Source organism: Sander lucioperca, chromosome 24, assembly GCF_008315115.2.
Source record: "Sander lucioperca isolate FBNREF2018 chromosome 24, SLUC_FBN_1.2, whole genome shotgun sequence".
NCBI classification, from domain to species: domain Eukaryota; kingdom Metazoa; phylum Chordata; class Actinopteri; order Perciformes; family Percidae; genus Sander; species Sander lucioperca.
The window spans coordinates 5,752,004-5,776,591 of record NC_050196.1 but is presented as its reverse complement, the minus strand read 5'-3'; the positions used below and the strand labels follow the sequence as shown (position 1 = coordinate 5,776,591).

At 39.0% G+C, this 24,588-nt stretch overlaps 1 protein-coding gene and 1 long non-coding RNA gene across 21 annotated transcripts in view; both read left to right on the top strand.

Annotated features, from left to right (window-relative positions):
• Positions 1–24,588, top strand: part of dmd (dystrophin) — a 458,768-nt gene that overhangs the window by 62,030 nt on the left and 372,150 nt on the right. The window lies entirely within an intron of this gene.
• Positions 345–24,383, top strand: LOC116044620. The gene is made up of 4 exons (XR_004103722.1): positions 345–356; positions 9,236–9,239; positions 16,188–16,198; positions 24,310–24,383. It is a non-coding gene; the product is annotated as an uncharacterized LOC116044620 (long non-coding RNA).

The following is a 24,588-nucleotide window of genomic DNA, read 5'->3' as shown; positions in this document are numbered from 1 at the left end:
AATGCAATAAAATTTGAGTAAAAAAAATATGATTTTATGGTCTACATTTTCTCTAATGAATGTGGAATTTTCCAACCATTCCATCACTTTTATGTTTTTTTGGCCTCTATTCTAATCAAATTACCGTTGCAATTACTGTCTGTATCAGACAGTAGAGAATGGAGATATCGAAAGATAAAATCATTATTGTCAAAATAACTTACCACTAGAAAAGGCTATTTGTGCTTGCTTATGCTGAAAATTGCCAGTGCAAACTGTAATTTATAAATGTAACGTGAGATGTTGTAGTTTAAGTTGGAGATCATTAAGCAGTTCAAATGTCAATTTAAATTGAAGTACTAAAATTGTCAGTAAAAGTGTAAGCATTGAAAGGAGTTAATGTGTTAAGTAAAGTGTGATCACTGAAAGCAGTTGAACACTTCAATTTCTAGTTCATGCCCCGTAGGCAGTTGAACTGTCAGTGTGTATGCAAACACTAAAAGAAAGAAGAGGAAGCAGGTGAACTGCCAGCTGATTAGTAAGATGTGAAAGCAGCTGAAATTTGGTTTGCAGAGTCAGCACTGAAACTGTTAGTTAAAGTCTAAGAGATAAAACAGTTGATCTGTCATTTAAGTGGTAAGAAATGCAAGCAATTGAAATGTAAATCATTAAAGCAATTGACAGTTGAAGTTAAAGTGCCAGAAATAGTTAAAAATGCATTGAAATGCATTGAAGTTGTCAGTTGGTATGTAAGCGAGCAGGCATTTAAGCAGTAAAATCTCAAGATTAGTTAAAGTTTCAGTTGACATGTAATTGGTAAAAGCAAGCTGAAGTATAAGCACGAAAAGAAGTTGAAATTTCAAGTCCATGCAGGCAGCTGAAATGTCAGTTGACATGTAAGCAGCACTGAACGTTTGTGTATGTGAGTTCTGACTCTGGGCTCTTGATGGTAAATTGGTTATTTTTGTGGTCCGCCATGATTTTCTATTAAGACCTGTCCAAACTGGTTGATGTAGATTGCTGAAGGAGGAAACATATCAACAGATTGAAAACGTTGAAAATCTCATGCTGCAGGAAGTTTTCAGAGGATATTTTATGGCCAAATATGGCCTGCTAGCATTACTTTGGTGTCTCTCAGTGTGATCCAGGTTCATCCATATTCTGTCTGCTCTAGTGATGTCCACATCAATGTGTGTGTGTGTGTGTGTGTGTGTTCTTGTTTAACTACATTCGTGGGGTCCAAAAACCGGGAATACAGTATACTTGTGGGGTCCGGACAGCTTTGTGGGGCCAAAATGCTGGACCCCACAACTTTAAAGGGCTGTTTGAGGGTTAAGACTCAGTTTTAGGATTAGGGTTAGAATTAGGTTATGGTTAGGGTGAGGGTAAATGTTAAGGTTAGGCATTTAGTTGTGATGGTTAAGGTTAGGGTAAGGGGCTAGGGAATGCATTATGTCAATGATGGGTCCCCACAATGATAGTGAGACGCACTATGTGTGTGTGTGTGTGTGTGTGTGTGTGTGTGTGTGTGTGTGTCTGCGTGTTTTTTTGTGTCTATGCACCTGTGTGCATCAGTATGTCCATTTGTCTATTTAAGGGTGTGTGTATGTGTGCGTGTAGTACAAGTAGCCCCATCTGCATCACTCAGTACTATTCACATTGCTTTTCCTATTAAAGATGATGCTTTTAGCCCCCTGGCCAGCATTCACAATGTTCCTTTGTGTTTGTTTTGTGTTTTTTCAGTCTGGGGTTCATTTCGGACACAGCACACAATGTGTACAAAACTTAAACTTATTCCACCAACTCTGCTCCAGTCGCATCTACACGTCTGCTTCCTCTTTCTCTATCTCTCTTCTGCCCACTTTCCACACACACACACACACACACACACACACACACACACACACCCACACACGCACTGAGCTCTCTTAAAGGAGCCACAGCACCATTTTACAACAAATGCCTTATCGCGCTGATGTGACCGAGACCGACCCGAACCCGAACATCATTTCTAAATATCTGTCCGAACACACACACACACACACACACACACACACACACACACACACACACACACACACACAAACACGTAGAGTCTAGCCTCAAAACTGACAGGAGGATACTGTCCTGTGACAAGATTGGACTTTATCAGTCTGAATATATTATGATGATGTCTCATGATCACCATAATAGGTGTGGTTAGCATAAGGAGGATATGACTGCAAAGGAAGAAGTGCCCTATCTCTATTTGATTTAGACGGCAGCATCTGTTTGAATCAGAAAATTCACCTGATAAAGACAGACGTTGGTTTTGCTTTTCCTGCAAGCTTATTGCCTAATTAATAACTGTGCTAAATGCGGACCTTCCTTCCAACCAGCATGTTCAATTTATTTTCAATTCAGTGTCTTACACAGGCATGAAACTAAAGAGCAATATTGCAAAGACATCATTAAAATAATATATGAAAAATCGTAGATTTTCCCTTTTTCCCTTTTGTATCGACGTGCATGTGCCAGATAGCACATTTGAATGGAAACAAAAGAAAATCAAGCAGCAGCAATAAACTACAGTGCTATCACGATACACTTCATAGACTGTAAACATAATGGACGAAGCTTCTGATGTTATTAGATGATAAATCAACAATCATCATTAGGAGTGTAACGGTACACAAAAATCACGGTTCGGTACGTACCTCGGTTTTAAAGTCACGGTTCGGTTCATTTTCGGTACAGTAAGGGAAAGAAATGCAAACATTAAACTGCAGGTTGTTTATTACTATAAACTTTTTTTTAACAATTTGTTTATACTTTTTTAAACACTTTTTAATAAAATATAATAAATAATATATATTATTAATATATATATATATATATATATATATATATATATATATATATATATATATATATATATATATATATATAAAATAAAAAAAGAATAAGAAATAAAATACTGCTGCAAAGTTCTCCACTAAATAAAATATTCTCAGTCTCAAACCAATATCACATAATAAAATATAATGAAAAATATAAATAAATAACTATGGATTACAGTGCAGCATTATCAATCCCAGCTTGTCAACAACCGAGTATGGTCATAGATCAGCTGCTATAAAAACACCAATTGCTCGTTATTGCGTTGGCCCGATTGGAATTACCAGCAAAGATCTGTTTAAACGGGAGCTGCGTTTGAATTACGGTCGTTTTTTCCCTTGTAGTAGTGATGTTCACACTCTAGCGAGAAGCTGGGCTAAAGCGTGCCGTGTTGTTGTACAGCACGCGGTGTGTGATTATTATTTTTTTCCCCAAACCACTTCAGCGGAAATCCCGCCCTGCAGTCGATTTCATTGGTTTAGGTTACAGTGACGGCGGGTAGGTTTAGAGATCAGTGTTTGGTGTAGGCAATCTGTACAGTGATTGACATATTGACATGACCAATGAAAACTTTAGAATCAGCTGCAGGGCGGGATTTGCACTGAACGCGGAGACTTCCGCCACTTAATATGTTCGTGTGGAAACACGAAAATTGACCTATGTTCCGCACACAAAAGATTGCATTCGGTGCACATGCGCACCGTACTGAAAGCCCTGTACCGAAACGGTCCAGTACGAATACACGTACCGTTACACCCCTAATCATCATAGATAGATAGATCGTTATTTTCATTGTGCTCAGAGTAGAATGCAAATCTGTTTAGCAGCTCTTCAACAGTGTGGTTTAAAGTATAAATAAAAACAAAATATATGTAAAAAAAAGTTTTCGAGCTGTTTGTTTACGTGTGTATGTATGAACGCATGTGTATGCATATGTATGTGCATATGTATATATACACTTTTTATAGACAAACTACTACTTACTGTATATCTGTACATAGTATCAAGAAGTTTATGTATATTTTTGTGTTTATGTTTTGTTCAGCTTTGTTGGCCTTGTTTTAAGTCGTATTTCTGTGTATGTACTTAGAGAGCAACAAAAGGCCGGAGTCAAATTCTGCGTTTATGTTCACACTTACTTGGCCACTGAAAACTGATTCTGATTATTAGATTTTAATATAATTCCAGCAGTTTTTTTAAATTTATTTTTCAGTTTTTATTCGACAGTCTTTATCTGTCAATCAAGACAAACAGAGCAAAGCCAGATTTGTGATTGGCTGTTGCTTTGAGCAACCAGCCAATCGCATAACTAACTCTGCCCCATTTGCCTTGATTGACAGATAAAGACTTTGTGCCCTTTTGTAAACTGATGATCTAAGATTTGACTTTTGAAAATGCATTGGATTATTTCTTCATAACTTCATGGTTATATCATACATTCTGTCTGTATTTATTTATATGATTGTTTATATCATAATGTATTGTTTATTTATTTAATATTGAACACTTTGGGGCTTCGTACTTTGGCTTTGACTCATTTAACATTTACAGTCGGATATGTTTAACACCTTCTCACTAAGTGAGTTTGTTTGTCAGTTACAATTACATGCACACTACTATCCCATTTTGGATCAGGTTTTTGAGTATCCTGACAAAAAAACTGGCAATCATCATAAACCTGGATACGTATACAGGGAACTAAATAATAGGGTTATGCTTTGTGAAGCTTACAATTTTCCAAAGTAACAGTTACATTTTCCCTTCTGAATTTCCTCTTTTCTTGTTACATTACATTTTTAAATGTGAAACAAATAAAGGCATTACACTTGCATGTCTTTGCAAGTGACTTCTTTGTGCTTTTCTGCAGTAACTCTAACATGGTGTGGATGACAACAACAGTTCTATAGTAAATATACATTATATATGATGCCCTTCGCCCAGCGTTCAACAGAAACAGATGATAATCTTCCTTATTTCATTCCTGTGTGGTAGATTGAGCCGGGCCGGTGCTTGTCGTGATTCAGCAGCTTGGAACGAAATCCTCATTGCAAACAGATACCATACAGAGATTAGCCTGGGTCGCTGGGAATTTCTAGACAAGATCTGCTTTCCTTCAGTTTGCAGTGAATATAAAACTAGCATTGTGAACGAATGAATTCTGAAGATTATTCTAGAGTGATTGTCACTCAGTCTGATCGGGGTCCAGATATTACACCGAGCCCTCCTAATATAATCTGATTGTGTATTGATTTCATGTTGACTGGTCGATTGACAAGGGCATAAGAGGTTCATTGTCATTTCAGTCAGTTTGTACTTGTTGTGGTGGGTGTGAGTGTGTGCAGCATGTGTGCATGCATACCTGTAAAGAGGAAGCAGGGAAGGAAGGGCGACAGGCAGCAGTACGCAGAGCACGTACTCTTCTTTTTGATACAAAGTGGAGGGTCAGTGTCCTCTCCTCTTCAGATAATATAACCAAGAATTCAGGTTGATTTTATATGCAAAAAGACCAATAATATGCTGGTCCATGCAGATGCAGCAGATCTTTTCTCCAGGTATTGATTCAGTTTGACTGCTGATATAGGTGGGTTATATTGCCTTCAGTGGTGACAGAAAGTCAATGCTGATATAAATTTAATAGAATGGCACAGTGGCCCTTGAGAAATGAATTGATTCAAAAAGACAATTGGTGGGCACCTGGGTAGCTCACCTGGTAGAGCATGTGCCCATATATAGAGGTTTACTCCTCGACCCAGCGGCCGCGGGTTTGATCTGCGGCCCTTTGCTGCATGTCATTCTCCCTCTCTCTCTCTTTTCATGTCAAATGCCCAAAAAAATTATCTGTAAAAAAAAAAAATTTAAAATAAAAATAAAAAAATAAGACAATTGGTTGGCTTATATATGGCACTTTAAGGTCCTTCAGGTAAAAGCCTCTGTCAAATTGAACATATTATCTATCTGTGTTTCTGCAGAAGGATTTTTTGTACCATGGCATTAAATGTATCTCTTAGGTTTAAAATAAGACTATATTTGTTTTATTGTTAGAGTCATTTTGGTTAAAAGAAATATTACACAGGTCAGAGAGTTTCTGTTTACATAGATAAAGAGTTCCACAAGTAAGAAATAAATCCAACAGTATATGAAGTTTGTAGTTAAAATGGTAGTGGTAGATAGTAAGGAAGTCTAAGGTCAGCACAGACTTACACTTACTTTTACTTACGCACTATGAGGCCCATAGAGCAGAGGCACTAGAGACTTTCGCTGGCCAAGCTGGCTACTTCCGGTTTAGTACTTCGGCTAACTTGAATGGGGATCAAATTATTTAATCGTCATCCTGCTATTCTAGACTCTCCAAATGTTATCAGACTGAATTGATCAAATTCTGATAGTGAAACAAGTCATTTAGCTGGGGTCGTGATGATCCAAAAAAAAACTATCCACTGATACGTGTCTTTGGGAAAAAGTATTTTTGGGCCCCATAGCATCATCTGACGGACACAGAAATTGTAATTCCACCCGTTTTGCCACCATGTCAAGTTGGCTTCAAAACCTGGTGCACTTCCTCGGGGCATATATCTGACAGGCTGGGCGTGACTTTATTAAAATCCCACTTCCTGCCTCTTTGGTTACATGACTTTCCCCAGAGACACTGATAGGGCGATACACACCCCCTCTTATCCTGTAGTCTCCTAAGGAGCTTGATAGGCTGAACCACTTCTTCATTTCCTGCCCTTTGAGTGTTGGGTTCCTTCCTGTTACAGAGCCATCTACTGGCAGATAATGATCTGTCTGAGAGAGGGGGAGATGACAGGAGGACAATGGAGTTTCTGTGTGTTTGTGTGCATCTCTCTTTATTGCCGTGTGTGTATGTGTGGCTGATTTTAGACATGAAAGTGGCCATCAATCAGCCAGTCAATATCTCTGATTACAAGCATTTGTGCAGAGAAAGGGATGGAGAGCAAAAATAGACAAAGGAAGAAAAATGAGATGAAGAGATTATGAAATCCTGTTGACTGATTGTGAACTCTGTTTCTTCTCTTCTTCTGAGATTCATACACATGTTTATACTGCCAGTACATACATGAGTTTACTATAGTTACTCTTGATCTGTTGTTGGTCCATGTAACGCTTATCAGTTCAATTTTCTAAGCACAAACGGACATTTGGAAAAACAGAAAAATGGGTTCAAATATCCAATTTTTCATTTTTTTCCGCCTTGACAAATAAAAAAAATGGATCTTTAACCTGTTTCTCCAATTTTCTTACAAAATTGGTCTGGGCTCCAATTATTCAATACTGCAATGATATTCTCTCCCTCGTTCCACCTAGTTACCAACGATTGGGTGTGTCTGGATGTGTTTAGACGGGCATTCAAGAAGACTCGGGGCAGAGGCTGCACAGTTTGACCAGCGGGCAGCGGATGATGTTGCTAACAACTTGCAATGTATAACTATTATCAGACCGGTCCTCGCGGCCTCGAAACAATACCGGCCCACCGGAAAAAGTCTCGACTCTCCCGATTGCCACTCCGCCTCTGAGTGGTCCTGTGTATGGGCGGAAGATGACACTTTAAATATAGACACTAGGCGATCTTGATTCAAGTCTGTGCTGGATATTGACAAGCGTTTCACCTCTCGGTGAATGCTGAATGTTTTGGGATATTCGACTTCCAACACTTCGTCCATTCTCATTCTGTCTTTAGGTCTAGCTGCTGTGCTCGAGTGGGGGGCGGGGCGGGGCGGAGCTAGGCGGAACGAGGGAGAGAATATCATTGCAGTATTGAATAATTGGAGCCCAGACGCAATTTTGTAATTTTCTAAATTTCTGATCCAATGAATAATAACAGAAAATTGGAAAAACAGTTTAAAGATCCAATTTTTTAATTTGTCAAGGTGGAAAAAATTAAAAAATTTGATATTTGAACCCATTTTTCTGTTTTTCCAAATATCCGTTTGTGCTTAGAAAATTTAACTGATAAGCTTTACACGGACCGTTGTTAACTTCACCACAGCAACGGTTGTTTTCCTTGCATGCAGATTGCTTGTTATGTGCTGCTGATAGTAGAGATACACTCCCTTTTTGTGTGTGTGTGTTTGAGTATGTGAGCATCTCTGCCTTATTACAGTACATCTATATCAGTAATAGGTCTTGCTGCCAGGCTGTGGCTCTAAGAAATCCACTTAGAGATGTCCAGGGAATGCCTGGGACTTAGTGGGGCTGCCTTTGCATGGCTCTAATGCATCTCTGCACACACACAGACATGATCACCACACACAGACACAACTGCAGCAGGAAATGCAGCAACACTCACATGGACATGCATACAAAAATTTACATTTTCAAATGCTAAAGCTCACTTATCATTTCAGAAGCACTCAAGTTTCATCTTTGGTTCTTGTATAAACTGTTCAGTGCTTTTGAAACGATACTAAGTGAGCTTGTATTTTTTATAAAATGTCTATTAAAATATGCAAAACATTTTAAGTCTTACACTTTTCTGTGTGACAAGAAGTCCGCCCCTATTCATTAATTTATTCGATGGGATGCTCCATTGAATTGCAGCTCAAGGCATCATGGGAATGCAGGCAGTGGCTGAAATGTAGTAAAATGTTTCAGAAAATATCACTGAATACATCAGTAGATAATATTGTTAGCTAAATAAAAAGTAGAATGTAATAATACTTTCCCTTTAACATCCAATCATCTGGAAAAAAAACAAAGCATTTTTTTTTCCTTTACCACCAATCCCTTCATAAAATAAAATGTATTTTACTTTGTATTTATCTTTTTAATTAACCAACCAATCCCAATAGAGCTCAACAGTGTGGTTCCGGAAGTGAAAATCCCATTCATTTTCTCCATAAGTCTAAACCATCCAAGGTAGACTTACCACGAGCTATGAGACAATGGTTTATGCCTCTGTAGAAGTCACAAGTCTGTATGAAATCAACCTTGTTTTAAGAAAAACATGTTTTATTCGTGATGTCATGGAGAAGTATTACACATGCTGTTAACATGGAAATGTCTACCACACCCACGAACCCTGCGAACAGCTAGTGAGCTGCTACCACCGAAGTCTATATCGTTTATACACAGTCTTGTACCTTTGCCTTTTTCTACATGCAGAGCGCTCCATTGAGAATAAGTGGAGAAGTGGACTGTTAAAAGATTCAGAGCATGGAGTGCGTGGCAGATCATTACAGACCCAGTGTGGGAATTTAGAGAGACTGTTTGTGTGTGTGTGTGTGTGTGTGTGTGTGTGTGTGTGTGTACGCACATGTGTTTGCGTGGTTCAGCGTAGAAGATCATTATAAGGTCATGGCAGGGGTGAGAGAAAGAGGGCTGGAGGAGAGTTCAATCATCCCAATGGAGATCGCCCCAGCAAAGTGTGTGTGTGTGTGTGTGTGTGTCTGTGTGTGTCTGTGTGAGAGCGAGAGGAAGAGATAGGAAAAGAGGGCACTCAATACTCGGTTTCCCACTGAGAACACCCCTGCAGTGTGTTTGTCTTTGTTTGTAAGACAGAACAAGTGGGAGGAAGCACAGGGGAGATAAAGTGAAAGAGAGTGACAGGGCCACTGTGAGTGTGTGTGTGTCTACACTTCATCAACACTTTCATATATAAAGTCTCACGATAGCTGTGATCATTTTCACACTCTTTGGTAATTTCTGGCTTTATTCCTGGAGTGAACTTCTAATTCCAGCTATTCCTAAAATACTTAAAACTTGATGTACAGTTTGTTCTCTTACAATGATATAAAAAAAAAAAATTCAATCTATGAAACCCTTGTTGATTCTGAGTTGTAATACTAACACAAGATCAGAAATCCCCAAATGCAATTGCATTGGAGGGATTTTTTATTCAGTACAAGCTCAGTGATATTCTGTGCATGCAATGGTTTTTCATGGGTAAATGCACTAATTAGAGCACCAGAATGCAACCCACTGTAAACTGCTACTGTGAAATCTACAGCCTCTTGTGTATTGTGGTGCAGAAGTTTAATATTGTCATCATTTAGATGCATTGTGCAGCCTGGAAATGCAAAGGTCCTGGAGCTGCTGCACAAGTCCCCTTGCTGTGTGTGCATGTATTACGCTCAGTGTTGTGTGGTGTTGTAAACCTGAACTGGAAAAGTACAAGAAAGTGTTTCTCAAATTGACTTCATCAATTGGATCAAGTGGGGAAATCTCTGGGACTGACCACAAGTCATGCAGCACTAAACCTGGTGGTTTATCTTCTCTGGAATCACAAAGAGCTCACAAAGACATCATTTATTATGCACATTACTCAATTACACTGTAAATGGGCCTCATATGACATGAATAGCCATAAACCGACAGAAACTGGACAAATGCTAAGTGTTTTTATCAGTCTATACCAAGGTATAATTAAGCTAACCATAACTCGTAATGTTGTTATTTCGTAGCTTTTTGCGTATGTGCATTTGTATGCCTTTTTTGACAGTAGAGATGACAAGAAATGGGGAGAAAGAAAGATGGGGAATGACAAGCAACAAAGCTCCCTAGCCAGACTCGAACAAGCAATGTTGCTGTTTATGGCCGCATGCATGGTGCATAGTGGTGCATAATATTGTAGTATTGTTGAAAATATTTGTTATGTTCCCAAATTGCTGATGGGGCCTGTCTGGCATGAAGAACAGCTGCACCCCTCACACCTACTGAGTAGAGGTCTTCATGGGTCCAAAGATTTGTGCAAACCAAACCCCAAACCCCAAAAGACTAAGACAATGTACTACCCAGAATTGAACCGGACCCGTCTATTATTTGAAAGCTGGGACCTGGACCCATGCAGAACCAAAAAATGTTGGACTCGAAGACGACCAGATCCGGGATACACGGATCTGATCAGCACCGATTTAACAGCTGATTGCTATTAACAAGTTAACGTTCATTTACAAGTTGTCAAAACAAAACTTTGTGTCTAATGTAACGTTAGTAGGCTTCTTCGCCGGGCCATGTTGATATAATCCATCCTCCTTGCAAAGAAAGTTGGTAAAATTCACATTGTAGTGACACAGGGAGCATTACAAGGGATACATTAGATAGTAAAAGTGTAGATACAGGCAGGAAACAAGGTAAGAGAGACATGCAACATGGCCAGAATGGAACTGTAGACGTTATACAGTTCAGCAGGAATATTCACTTAAAATTTAAAGTAGTCCAGTTACTAAAATTTCCTCCCAGCAAAGGTCCGAACCTCATAATGTCTACATTGCGTCCTTAAGCCTTCCCTTATGTCTATCAATATCATTTCAATATGTATTGTCCATTTTCAAAGAAGGATACTTTTAACATACAGAAACATTGAACTTGTATAGCACTTGTATGGAAAGAAAATAAATAACCACAAAATTTATCCTAGCACAATGAACTTATGGCCTAAAATTCAAGTAAAAGAAAACAAGACAATCTTCTGAATTAAATAAATAAAATGTGTCTATTTCAAAGTTCAAAAAGAGCTTTTAGCAGCCCCGTTTCTCCTTATTTATTTATATTATAAATTTGTTTCAACTTTGTATCCTAGAGATAAATTGGCCTGTGATTGCCCTGCCATTCTCATGCACGTGTGTGTACAGTAGGAGCCTGGAACGTTACTTGGTTTTAATAATGTTCATAGCGGAGAAAGCTGACTCACAGCTATAAGTTGATCCAAAAATGGTCAAGGAGTGTAGTGCTCTCAAAGTTCTTTCCATTTCCTCCATAAATATATACTAAACAGTGCACAACATGTAAAATGTTAAACTTCAATACAATCATCATCGAGCTGAAATTACCTTGTGCTGCCGTATCCACTTTTCTTAAGATGGACTTCCCCCTGTATGTCTATGGAATATCAGTTCAAAATGATTAATCTAGAAAGGAGCCCTTGCTTCTTTGATTCTGAGAGGCTGACAGCAAAACCTGACATTTACCACTGATGTTTTAGATTGCTGAAAAATTGCTAAAAGTGCCATCAAACTCCATCCATGTTTTGCTGTTAATATTCTGATGGGATGGGACGTTGTCTACATTTGGCCACAGAACTAGAAAAATAGCCAAGAAAACAAGGAAATGGGCTCTGGAAACTCAAGATGCATCATCATGAGTTTCTCTTAGTGTAACCCGTTTACAACAGTACAACAGCAATGCTTGAAGTGCACAATAAACAACTTTGGATAGTTCATCAAAGAAGATTGCCTTAGAACTGGATTCATTAGTGGGAAATTGACTTGACAAGCGTGACCAGGACTAGCAGCTTATTGATCAGCTGCTGTCATCAGTATAGGTGATTTGTGCTGGCAGTGACAACAATGAGAGGGAAGAGTGGGGAGAGGCAAAGCAGGAGGAGTTGGAGAAAACTGTACAAAATATCAGAACAGCCTGTTCTAGTAATACAAAAGATTTGGCTATACTTTTAAAACGGTGCCGGTGCCTAAACGGTGCCTGAACCGATATATATATATATATATATATATATATATATATATATATATATATATATATATATATATATATATATATATATATATAATGTATATAAAATAAAATATAAAAAAGGAGCACAAAACGACGACGAGTTAAAGACGGCTTGTTTATTGCTAAGGCCATATGGTAAAAATTAAATGATTGATTAATAATGTAATAACAATAATTTATAACAATTACTTATTTCACCAGTGAATTGCTGGTAAACGACAAAAACAAGCACCAGATGGAAAAAGGGTATTTTACAATAACTTAAAATGCACCACAAGGCTGGCGAGTTTCAAGTAAACGCACCGTCTGTGTTGTTTTTCCCGACAACGGCAGCTGCAGTCAGACTGTTACGTCCCGGTGTTGGAATCCTCTACAGGGAAATACAGTCACACTTTACACCGCTTAACGTAAACTGTCAGCATTTTAACCATTGTGTTTAATCCAACTACTAGCTAACGGTAACTTAGCGTCCCGTGCAGCGATGCTTCTGAAAAAGAAAAAGTCAGGCACCGAAATTTTCGTTATTATGTCTCGTTAGGAGAATGTCAAGAGGTCAACAGTAAAATGAATAATAGTTGAATTTTTATGTCATTGTCTCATTACAAATTATTCCAATTAGAGAAATGCATAAAAATTATGAAGAATGATGCAGGACTTTTACTTGTAATTGAGTATTTGTACAGTGTGGTGTTTAATTTTATTTGAGCAAATGTTCTGAATTCTTCTTCCACCATAGTGAATTTGTATTGATTGTGAGCCAGGAGTCTTATGTGAGTTTATTTTGGAGTGCTTGACATTAATATGGCTCAGGTTTCAAGTATTCTTGTTTATGTGGTCGGACAGACACTGAAAATCCCCATGGGGATAATGACTGTGGCATGATTCTACTCCCTTCACAGCCACTGTCAAGTGTTTGTGACAGCCAGGTCCCAAGTTAGAATTTGTGTTACTGTGTGAAACAGGGTGTCTCTGCAAAAGAGCAGACATTCTCAGTTAAACATCCCTGGATAGATATAGTGTGATTTCTCATTTCAAGACAGTGTTCAGGAAAGCTTGGTTTGTCTGCATAGGATTTACAGTATGTTTGCCGCGCAAGTTTCCGAGCCATATTACTGACCTGTTACTGAGATTCACTGCCTTTTCCTTTTTTGTCTTTACATTTAAAGGTGTGTCTGCAGGCTAGGAGGAGCTGAGAGTTTTCGTGCAGTTTTGTGCAGTTCCTTAAACCAAACACCCTGTACAGATTTTAACCACAATTTGGTCACCCATGATTCATTTTAAATCAGGGGAACATTTTGGTCAGGTCGGTTGTTGTTTGAAGTGCAGTATAAGGGGGTCACGACGCCTGATTAACTGCCGTTACTATCAAATATGGCTTTCAGGGTCCGATTTTCCCCCATATATTGTGGCTGTCTGACTCAGACTGAGCTGATATGGAACTGAATGTCAATACCTCTCATGTGCCTCCATATTTCTCCATATATCGTCTTACTTTCTTTTTACTATTTCTAGTAGAATTACACAAAGTTGCTGCATTTCTCTCTTTTTGTGAACATTGTTAAGGAAGTAGCCATCTTGTTTGAATAAAATGTATTGGACTTCCGGGCGTTCCATAATTACATTCAGCATGGGCACATATGTCACCTAGGTTTGGCAAGTCTAAAATGCCAGTTAAAAGTATAGTGCGAGTTAACACAATGTAGGAGATTTAAAAAAAGAAAAACGCATAGTGTCTGCCCAGCTTTAGTTTTCCCTTTTAAGTCATCTTCGTGGTCAACTGCACTTCAGTAAAAAAAAAAAAAAGAAGTCGTTCAATTGCTGCTATTTATTATGTTAATGTGTGGGCCAAATGTTTCTGTTGCTTTTGTAGTGTTAGCAAAATTGAAAGATGTGGAGGTCGATGAGTTGGATAGGAATATAACAAATAAAGGAGACCATGTCCTGGTAAAGCAAAAATAAATGTGTTCTGAGTTCGTCACACTACAGAAAAATGTGTTTTTAACCACCCAGCCAAATTTGAATGAAAAAATGTGAAGTTTGAAGCTAAGTTTGAAATAGGTTTCAAAATTGTGAAAAATAAGCAGTATTCTCTGCTCTAAGACGCTAGGGCGGTGTCTGCTGATGGCTCTGAGACGAAGAAAGAGCCGCTGCACATCAACAGACTGTGTTTATGATTGTGCCATTTAACAGAGTTGTTTATTGTTGTATTTTTAGACTGAAAGAGCTAAGAGAGCTTGTGGAACGTAGCAAACCAGCTGTTCACACGGGGTGAATGGAATGCTCGGCGTTGATGCTCTGCGCTGATGCTCTGCGCTGATGCTCTGCGCTCTAAAGATAGTAGTAACATAGTTTTTATATAGTAGGGGAGGGGTTATGTTAAGGATGGCTCCAGTGCCTCATCAAGCAGTATTGTATAATGTGTTTAGAAAGAAAAGACAGATGTTTCTTCTTTACCCATTGCACTTCCATAAAGTTGAGGAACTTGCACGAGAGATAAAAGTCGAAGCAGCAATACAACTCTTGATATTATCAGTGCCTTTTAAATGTCTTTTGAATTGAATGCCTTTATTGTCATTGCATTTGAGTACAATGAAATTGTAGAGCCACTCTAGTAAGGTGCATCATCAACAATGTAACACATACTGTATATAAAACTATGACATCATCAGGGTTATTTTTTACAGACTTGTCAAACAGAAAGCCATTAAACAACAGTGTTAACTGTCTGGGTAGTACTCCCATCACTAGTAAACTGCTCTTTTTGTGTATGGAGTGTAGTGCCCCGTTAACGATACCTTAACCATGTTGTAGCTGTTAGCTAGCATTAATATACTATGGAATAATTAATTAAGAAATGGTGGAACTGAACATCTAAAATCTTCATAGAATGTAAACCCAGGTTTTGCAGAATTGTTCAAAAATATGACTTCTTGTCTTAGTATCGGTTTGGTACAAAACTATGATGCATCTGCAGTAAGAATTCATTTAGTTCCAACATTTAATGGGGCTGCAACAATCCTAGGACAACGCTGACATACTGTCTGTTGGTGTGAAAGAGGTGAACATCATTCATAAGAAACATGTTTTTACTGATACCCTTTTTTAAATTGTTCCTCCAGATAGAGAGTCCACGGGGGGGAGAAAGAAAGATTGTGAGATTAGGTTTAAAAGAGATAAAGATGGAGGAAGAGAAATAAAAGAGAAAATAATGAGAGATATTAAGAGGGGTGGAGAGAGAGAAACATGGTGAGAAATGGGTTTCATAGAGAGCTTGACAGAGCTGGGTGGAGACACTTGAAGTGGTTGAAATATATATTTCAAGTTGAAGTAACTTGCAGCACAGTTTGTTTTTTCCCCTCTTAGCAGGAGTGCTGTTTTTTTAGGTCACTTTACAGTATTTCTCAGCTGAGCAGGAGAGAAATAGAATGAAAGAAAGACAGATGGAGAGAAAATCATAGGGAAAGATAGAGGGATGTGATGAGACTGAAAGGTAGCGAGGCTTAGAGGGTGTGCGGAAATGGAAAGAAAGGGATGTGAGAGAAAGAAAATGTAAGCAAAGTAGATGCAGGACAGCAAGAAAAGTGTAGCTTTTTTTCACTCAGTTTTCTTAAAGTGCTAATACCAGTGTGCTTTTAAGAACAGACAGTGATTTTCTAAAGAATTGTGCCTAGAAAGGGAAAACAAATGACAGCATTCCACTTAGTATGCCTAAAGCTGGGTACAGAATGGGCTCGGTTGGTGCAATGACAAGTTAAAAAGTTAAATAGACCACATTCATACTAGCATTGATGATTTGAAACAGTTGTGCTCGTCATTTTGTTTCCATACTAAAAGAATTAAGTTCCCATGGCATCATGGAGTGTGTAATTTAGTTGTAGTCAGTAAAGGTTTACTGACGTGATCTAATTCAATCCCAGCTGACCTGGTATTACACCAATGTGATTTTATTTGTGTATTTATTGAATGTAAATACATTCAATAAATACATTTTTTCCCTTACTCCAAGACCACTTTTCTTATGGGAGACAAAAAAAGGAACCTTAACCTTGAGATACCACTCTCATGTTTATTCTAGCTTAGCTGAACCAACCTGAATTCAGTGAAACTTGACTTAACAGACATGAGACTTGAGATTTGACTTTGATTATGGGGCGTGTTTCAACCGAACCAGGAAAGAAAATGCCTCTGCACTCAATTGGATAGACCTACAACCAATCAGAGCAGCGGAACTCAACTCAACTGTAAACAGAACTCAACACCAACACCGATGAGACGAGATGGTTTATCGTCTCCATAGCAACCACTCTTTGCACTTCCGTCCTAACTTCCGACTTTTAGACTTTTTTGTAGCTGGATATATCATTTGTTTTGTGTAAATATGAATGTGGGTAGTGTTAGTGATAGTGAGATGCTTGCTACAATTGCATTTCTAGTGATGAATCGGCAAAAACACGTTTTATTTCTCTGATTCACTGCTTTGTTCTGACGCCGCTCTCCCTCTTCAGTCACTCTCTATCTCGACCATATGACGTTACCTTGCTTTCGGGCGGACTTGAACAGCTGAGTCGCAGCGACACCATCAGCTGGTTTGAGTCGAGCTGAGACCATGGATGTATTAAGAGAACTGGATACAGTGTTTGGCGGGAAGCCCCGTACATTCCAATGAGAGTGCTCAAAACAAGCCCCTAGGAAGAGCGCCATGTCTTAAAGCCACCATGGGCTTAGCGTATAAGGGTGGTACTGCACCCCATGGCCCAGAAAGACTTTTCACATAGACTTTGCATGACGAAAGAAACTTCTATATTTCAGCGGATAATTTTTTTTTGTGTACATCAACTTACCAGCCCGAACACTTAAAGGGTCCTTGTTTAAAACGTCACGTTTTTAACGTTTTTAACATTTACTAGTAGCCAAATCCAGAGTTATTAAACTAGGCCTTATGAACGTGCATAATGGACGCGAGCAGACTGCACTGCGCATGCTCATATGACTGTTCTCCCGAGGTCCTTTTGCTAGCTGTAATAATGGATAATGCTAATAATGTGTTCTATTAAGTAAAATATTAACTATGCTGTAAAGCCTGTAACGTGGATGAGAGATGGAGCCATGGATGTTATTAAGAGAAGCTCTGTTCACGAAACTGCAGGCTAACCTTAGTAGCTAGCACTAGCTAGTAGCTAGCTAGTAGCACAACATAATTACATCTCCTTGGTTGTCTAAATACATCCATCGTTTATTTAGCTAAGTATGTAAATGATCAGGAACAACGAAAACACAATGTTTAACGTTAGTGAATATTTTATACAATGAAACTGCGAGTTTATGAGTTTGCCTCTTGTAAGAGACACGAGAGAAGCTCATGAACAACAACAACACAAACAAACTGTTGCTAGTGCGCATGTCCATCGTGATGTCATGGGCCAGTCAACGCGGTCAAAAGCGCTTTATGCAAATAAGGTAATGTTTTTATCTTTGTAAAACTTAAAACAGGGACACTGCCCCAGGGGCGTAACTAGACCTAGAGCTGCACTGGGGTACAAGCCCCCTGTAAGAAAATGTTGTCTATTTTAACGTTTAAATGCATCAATCTGGTGCACTTTGAAATGAAATTCAGAGGTTATACTTGATTATTCTTATCAATGGATGGAAATATTTGTGCTGTAGCCTGAACTATTTTGCACTTCAGAATTACACTCACCTAAAGGATTATTAGGAACACCCTACTAATACCGTGTTTGACCCCGTTTCGCCTTCAGAACTGCCTTAATTCCTCGTGGCATTGATTCAACAAGGTGCTGGAAGCATTCTTTAGAAATGTTGGCCCATATTGAATCTTGATTGATTGATGAATCTTGCAGTTGATGGAGATTTGTGGGATACACATCCAGGGCACGAAGCTCCCGTTCCACCACATCCCAAAGATGTTCTATTGGTGACTGTGGGGGCCATTTTAGTACAGTGAACTCATCGTCATGTTCAAGAAACCAATTTGAAATGATTCAAGCTTTGTGACATGATGCATTATCCTGCTGGAAGTAGCCATCAGAGGATGGGTACATGGTGGTCATAAAGGGATGGACATGGTCAGAACAATGCTCAGGTAGGCTGTGGCATTTAAACGATTGGTACTAAGGGAACTTAAGTGTGCCAAGAAAACATCCCCCACACCATTACGCCACCACCAGCCTGCCCAGTGGTAACAAGGCATGACAGATCCATGTTCTCATTCTGTTTACGCCAAATTCTGACTCTACCATCTGATTGTCTCAACAGAAATCGAGACTCATCAGACCAGGCAACATTTTTACAGTCTTCAACTGTCCAATTTTGGTGAGCTTGTGCAAATTGTAGCTTCATTTTCCTATTTTTAGTGGAGATAAGTGGTACCCGGTGGGTCTTGCCATCCGCCTTAAAGTTGTTCGTGTTGTGGCTTCACAAATGCTTTGCTGCATACCTCAGTTATAACGAGTGGTTATTTGAGTCAAAGTTGATCTTTGATCAGCTGTGAATCAGTCGGCCCATTCTCCTCTGACCTCTAGCATCAACAAGGCATTTTCGCCCCCCCAGGACTGCAGCATACTGGATGTTTTTCCTTTTTCAGACCATTCTTTGTAAACCCTAGAAATGGTTGTGTGTGAAAATCCCAATAACTGTGCAGAGTTTGAAATACTCAGACCAGCCCGTCTGGCACCAACAACCATGCCACACTCAAAATTGCTTAGATCACCTTTCTTTCCCATTCTGACATTAAGTTTGGAGTTCAGGAGATTGTCTAGACCTGGACGACACCCCTAAATGCATTGAAGCAGCTGCTTTGTGATTGGTTGATTAGATAATTGCATTAACGAGAAATCGTACAGGTGTTCCTAATAATCCTTTAGGTGAGTGTATAACCATGCACACACAGGTGGAATAGTTTTTTCTTCATATTTTTGCATCAATGTCACTAGGAAGCATACCAGTAGAAATATATATTCATATTTGTAAGTGGGATATATATAAGTAAGTGGGATTGTCTGGAATCTGGCAATATAATAACCATTATGGTGGGATACACTGGCTATTGACAAAAATGTTTGTGCTGACATAAATAGTTTACATGAGAATACCTTATAATTTTGGCCCTTTGGCTGAGTCTCTATCTGTCAGAGAGAGAGCAGGAGTACAGTTGTGAAGAAGTTGGTAATTTCATGGCGCAGATTAACACTTTTGCATGCATTATATCCATGTCACATTCTCATTAGGGGCTGAGCCTCCCTAAAGGTCTGATCCTAGAATCGCCCCTGCTGCTACTTCATACTTGTACTCCACTACACCTCAGAGGGAAATGTAATGTTTACTGCACTACATTTATCTGACAGCTTTTGCTTTATTGCTTCACGCTGGGCTTGTTTCTGCAACAGCTCGCAATGGCCGAATCTACACATCTCAATTCTCCGAATTCAACCCAAGCGCTCTTTGGTGAAGTGGTTGATTACGTTACTGTTGATCATCTGTCCATCATTGTATAAAGCCCGCCCTGACAATTTGATTGCTCCGAACAGCTCTGGTTGGAGCATAGTGGAATTGTTGGGGCTTTATAGAGTGTGGTCTAGACCTACTCTGTCTGTAAAGTGTCTCGAGATAACTCTTGTTATGATTTGATACTATAAATAAAATTGAATTGAATTGAATTGAATAGTTGCTCCACAACGGATCAAGTCCAGACCGAACTTCCCGACCTCAAATGTTGTGGGCGGGGCTAAGTTCGGCTGGCATCCAGGCTAATAGTGCGTAGTTTCTATGAGGAATTCTAAGTAATGACAACAACACTGTCGGCACTGTTGCATTGGACTTGCTCTGACAGGCTTCAGACTGGACTTGGACTTGTCTTGACTGATTTGAGATGATTAAAACAGCTGTAAGTGTCTTTCTTCCTTCTTAACTTTCCTGCTGTCTGTTTCCAACATAAAGCTAAAATAGCGTGGGCAGCAGACAGTCTTCTACACTTCTGCAAAAGAGAATTGTATTGCCTCTGAAAGTTTCCCATGTTTCATAGTCTGTGGTCGACCTTTAAATAGTGCAACATCACACGAAGGTCAGATTACAGTGACCTGGTTCTCCCCACCTTGCAGTCAGTCATCAAGTCTCAGTTTGTCAACCATTAGCCAAAAGAGCGAAAGTGCACATTGACATTTCAGAGAAAGGGAGGTAGAAAGCAAAATTGGTTCGCATTTCGATCTAAGCACAATATGCTGCTTATAGTGTTAAATGGCATTGCATTGGTGTATTTTCCTGCTGCTGCAAGAGCTTGCCTATCACCCACTGCCTACTCAAACAGGCTCCTTCACAGCAACATATCTCATTAGGAGAAAATGTCAGCCTGGAAATATATAGAGATGAATACAGGAGGATAAATGGAAATAACACAGTAAAGATGGAGGACATCGAGAATGGTTCTTGTGTTTAACTCAACACTGTAGGTAGTGCATAACTGCCCAGGGCTATAGTTCTGTTCCCGATGAGGCCACTAATACTATACCAAAGTATTTACTCGTAGTATGCTGTGACAGGGAAAGAAGCACCTTCCAAAATCTTCATTTAAATGAATAGACTTCACGTGGTAGGCAGGAAAAGAAGGAAAAGAGGGAAAAAGAAAGGGTACTGTAAGCATAATGACCCGTCAAAAGTTTGATGTTGGTAAGTGGTAGTTGCTTCTAACTTTCTTCAAATGTTTTTTTTTGACATATGGTGGTTTGAAGTAGTACGCAAGTAATTATTCTCTGAGTCATGTTTTCTCCTTGAATATACACATTGCAGCTGTGAATCAGGTTTAGCAATAACAATTAGACAGCCCAGCACAACTTAGAATATATGGAGAGGGATCCTATATCAGAGCTCTCTATCCATCTCAGGAAAATTTTAAAAGCATGAGGAAGTAAACATGTTTAGAAATACTGCTTATAAGGCATAATATAACAATATAAACACATTGGGCCCAGTATATATTTACTCCCATATATGTGTATTGTATGTGCATAGGAAATAACTGAGATTAGAGTTGCTCCATATTCAGTGATGAAAAAAGAATGCTTTATTTTTAACATAAAAAATGTGTTTACATTACATATAGACTGTCAAATTTAATGAATAGCAGTGTATTGAACTATTTGAGACAAATGAAAAGGACTTATTGCAATGTCTCACTCACACTCACTGTCGTCACTGACCAATGTGGCACTTTTGCTGTCCATGTTTTATTGTTTTTTGTTCCCTTTATCCCTCTTGGTAGCCTTTGTTCTGTATGGCAGTGTGTGCATTAGTTCCTGTTTCACAGCTCAATGGCAGCTAATCAAGCATATACTTGGTTTTGAATAGAATAGAATGGAATAGAAAGCCTTTATTGTAATTGTACAGAATACAATGAAATTTGGAGCGGTACTCCTGATTAGTGCAATAAAATACAGGAAAAATATAACAAACACAAAATTAACTTAATCAAACAAACAGCCAACAACACAGTTTCAAATAAGTAAGATAAATACAGTAAATTCAATGTGATTTGTACTATAATAAGAGTTTGTATTGCACTTGGACTTTGTATTCTTAATTTAATAACTGATATGCTGTATGATACTTCTGAATAATACCCAGTACAGTGTATACTGACAAGTAGGATTCGACAAACAGGAGATCTCTGTCTCATTTTATCATAACAAGAGTTTGACCCAGTAATCAAAGTCATAGACTTTTCCATGCTTTAAGGGAATTGTAAGCAGAGTCAGAACAGATTGCTTGTCTTTCTTGTTATATAATAGTTTATATTACACATTGATTGTACAAACTCAAGAGGAACACAAAGGCAAGGCGAAGCAGTGCTACTTCTGCTACTTGGGCGGAGTGATATGCTTGCAGCACCTGAGAAGCCCCAAGCAGAGAGTAGAAATGCTTCGCCTTTCTGAGAATATAGTTCCCAGTTTATATACAGTTAGAAGATGGCTGTGTCTCATGTGACCTGGACATGGACTTATCTAACTCTGGGGGTTACGGTGAATAAGCTAAAGTCCCAATAAGTCGGCGTGTTCCTTTAAATTCAATAAAGCAAAGTGTAAACAATGCCAGTAATGGGGTGACAGGGCATCATGCTGTAGTTACAGATTGGAGGCTTTATTAAGTCAGTTCTTTGCTATAATTTGTGTCCACTTTTAGCTGGGAGTCTGGTTTCTTTTGAGCTCCGCCCCTCTATAAATTCCCCCAGATCCCCTCAAGCCAATTAGGGACTTGAGAAGTGAAAATCAGGAAGCAAATTGGTCTTTTGGCTAATCTCTCTGGGGAATGGCTAGCAAGAGAGGGAAGACGAGGAGGATGGAGAAAAAGGTTTGGAGATAGATTGAAGAAAGAAGCTAGAGGAGGATAATTTAAAGAAGAGGGGGGAATTAAAATAAACAAGACAAGGACAAAGAAAGAGAGTAAAGAGTAGATGTAGGTGGTCATACAAGCGTGCCCGTGTTTATTTGTTTTCACATGCAGCAAATGTCTACATCTGAATGTGTGCTCACCCCCCATGTACCTCCCATATGTTGGGTGATGTATCGTCTCCCCGACCCCAAATAACACACAACTAGATAGAAAAAATGCAGATGCTTTACGTGGACTGGAAAACAGAACAGAAAAAGATTTTAGAGCTGTACCACAATCACTGCAGGGGAAAATATACGCAGTTTTTGTACATGTACACATACACACTGTTGCAGATTCCCTCCTCTGTGTCCCCTTTTGGGACATTGTGTCTGACTCCAATAAAAGACCTATATATCCCCGCGCATTTGTTAAATTGGTATTACATTGATCCTAAGCAAGAGCAAAATAAGACGATAAGATAAAGTCAAATGCATTCGTTTAATCAGTCAAGCATCAGAGTTTCAATACACAGATCTGTGGGATCACAAAGCACGCAGAGACTAAGTTTCCTTAGCAACAAACGTATGTATCTCTAGACTGTCAGACCTTGTGAGCCCCAATCTATTCTTCCCCTCACCTCTTATACTTTCTTTCGTGGGCTCCCTCTTCTTCCCCAGCACAGGGACTCTTGTCTTCACACAATACATGCCAGGGTAGGGGCCACTGTGTTATGTCTCGTCCTCATTTGCTCTCACGTGAAGCGGTACATTCTGCTCCGGTTTCACTTTTTATTATTACTCCATGTACTTTGCTCGAGACTCATGACCTTTAACTACTCTATACAGTAGTTATGGCTTAAGCTAAACCTTCTGTGCGTCAGAGTTTCCTTTGTTCGGGGAATGCAGATGTGTCTCGCCCAGAGAGCTTGTAACTACCGTCTCTATGACAGCATACAACTCTGTGCAATAAGCATACACCAAAACACACTTGATCTCTTATGGAAGCCTTTTACATTCTTATTATATTTATCTGCAAGTAGTAAGAACATTATTCTACAACACCCTGATAAGTGTTTAGAGTGAGTGTGTTCACACGATAGCGTTTGAATGAGACTTGTTCGTGGAAGCTTATATTGTTATAAAGGGTGCTTGTCATCAGTTGCTTTCTCTATTATTAGATTAAAGACATGCTTCATGTACTTCAGCGTGCTCATATTGCCTCAGACATGTTTACCTGCAGGTTTCATACACACCCATTGGTCGTTTTTCAAGTCAGTCTATGTACTGTTTTACACTTCATACACTGAAGGCACAAGTTGTAGCATACATGCAATCAGGAAGGCTATTAGATTTATATACTAAATGCTGCACAATGTTCAATGTTTTTGCTTTCATTTGATTTTTTATTCTGTTTTTATTGATACACATTCAAACATGCATCAGACAGTACGTCTCCTCATAGATTTTTCTTATTTTCACAAAAGGGATGCAAAAGGAAAATACAAGGTGAATACACATTTTGATAACAGATAAAAACATATTACTGCAAAAACAGTAAGATGTCAGTCCTGCTACATAGACAGGTGTTCTACAACTAAACCAGTAGTGGTGTCAACAATAATCGATTCGGCAATGCATCGCAATGCGGGGCATGCACGATTCAGCATCGATACGGCAAAGTGCCATAATCGATTATGTCACTGTTTATTTTCTGGCCTTGAGTGGACAATAAAGTTGTGAAGTTTCAATTACTTCTGGGGCATAACAACAACAATCAAGATGGCTGAGGCGGAGGGAGATGACCGCGATAGACGGGTAATTAAAAACACACCCAAAGCTTGGAAAGCGGACATCTGGGCACATTTCGGATTTTACGAAGTTA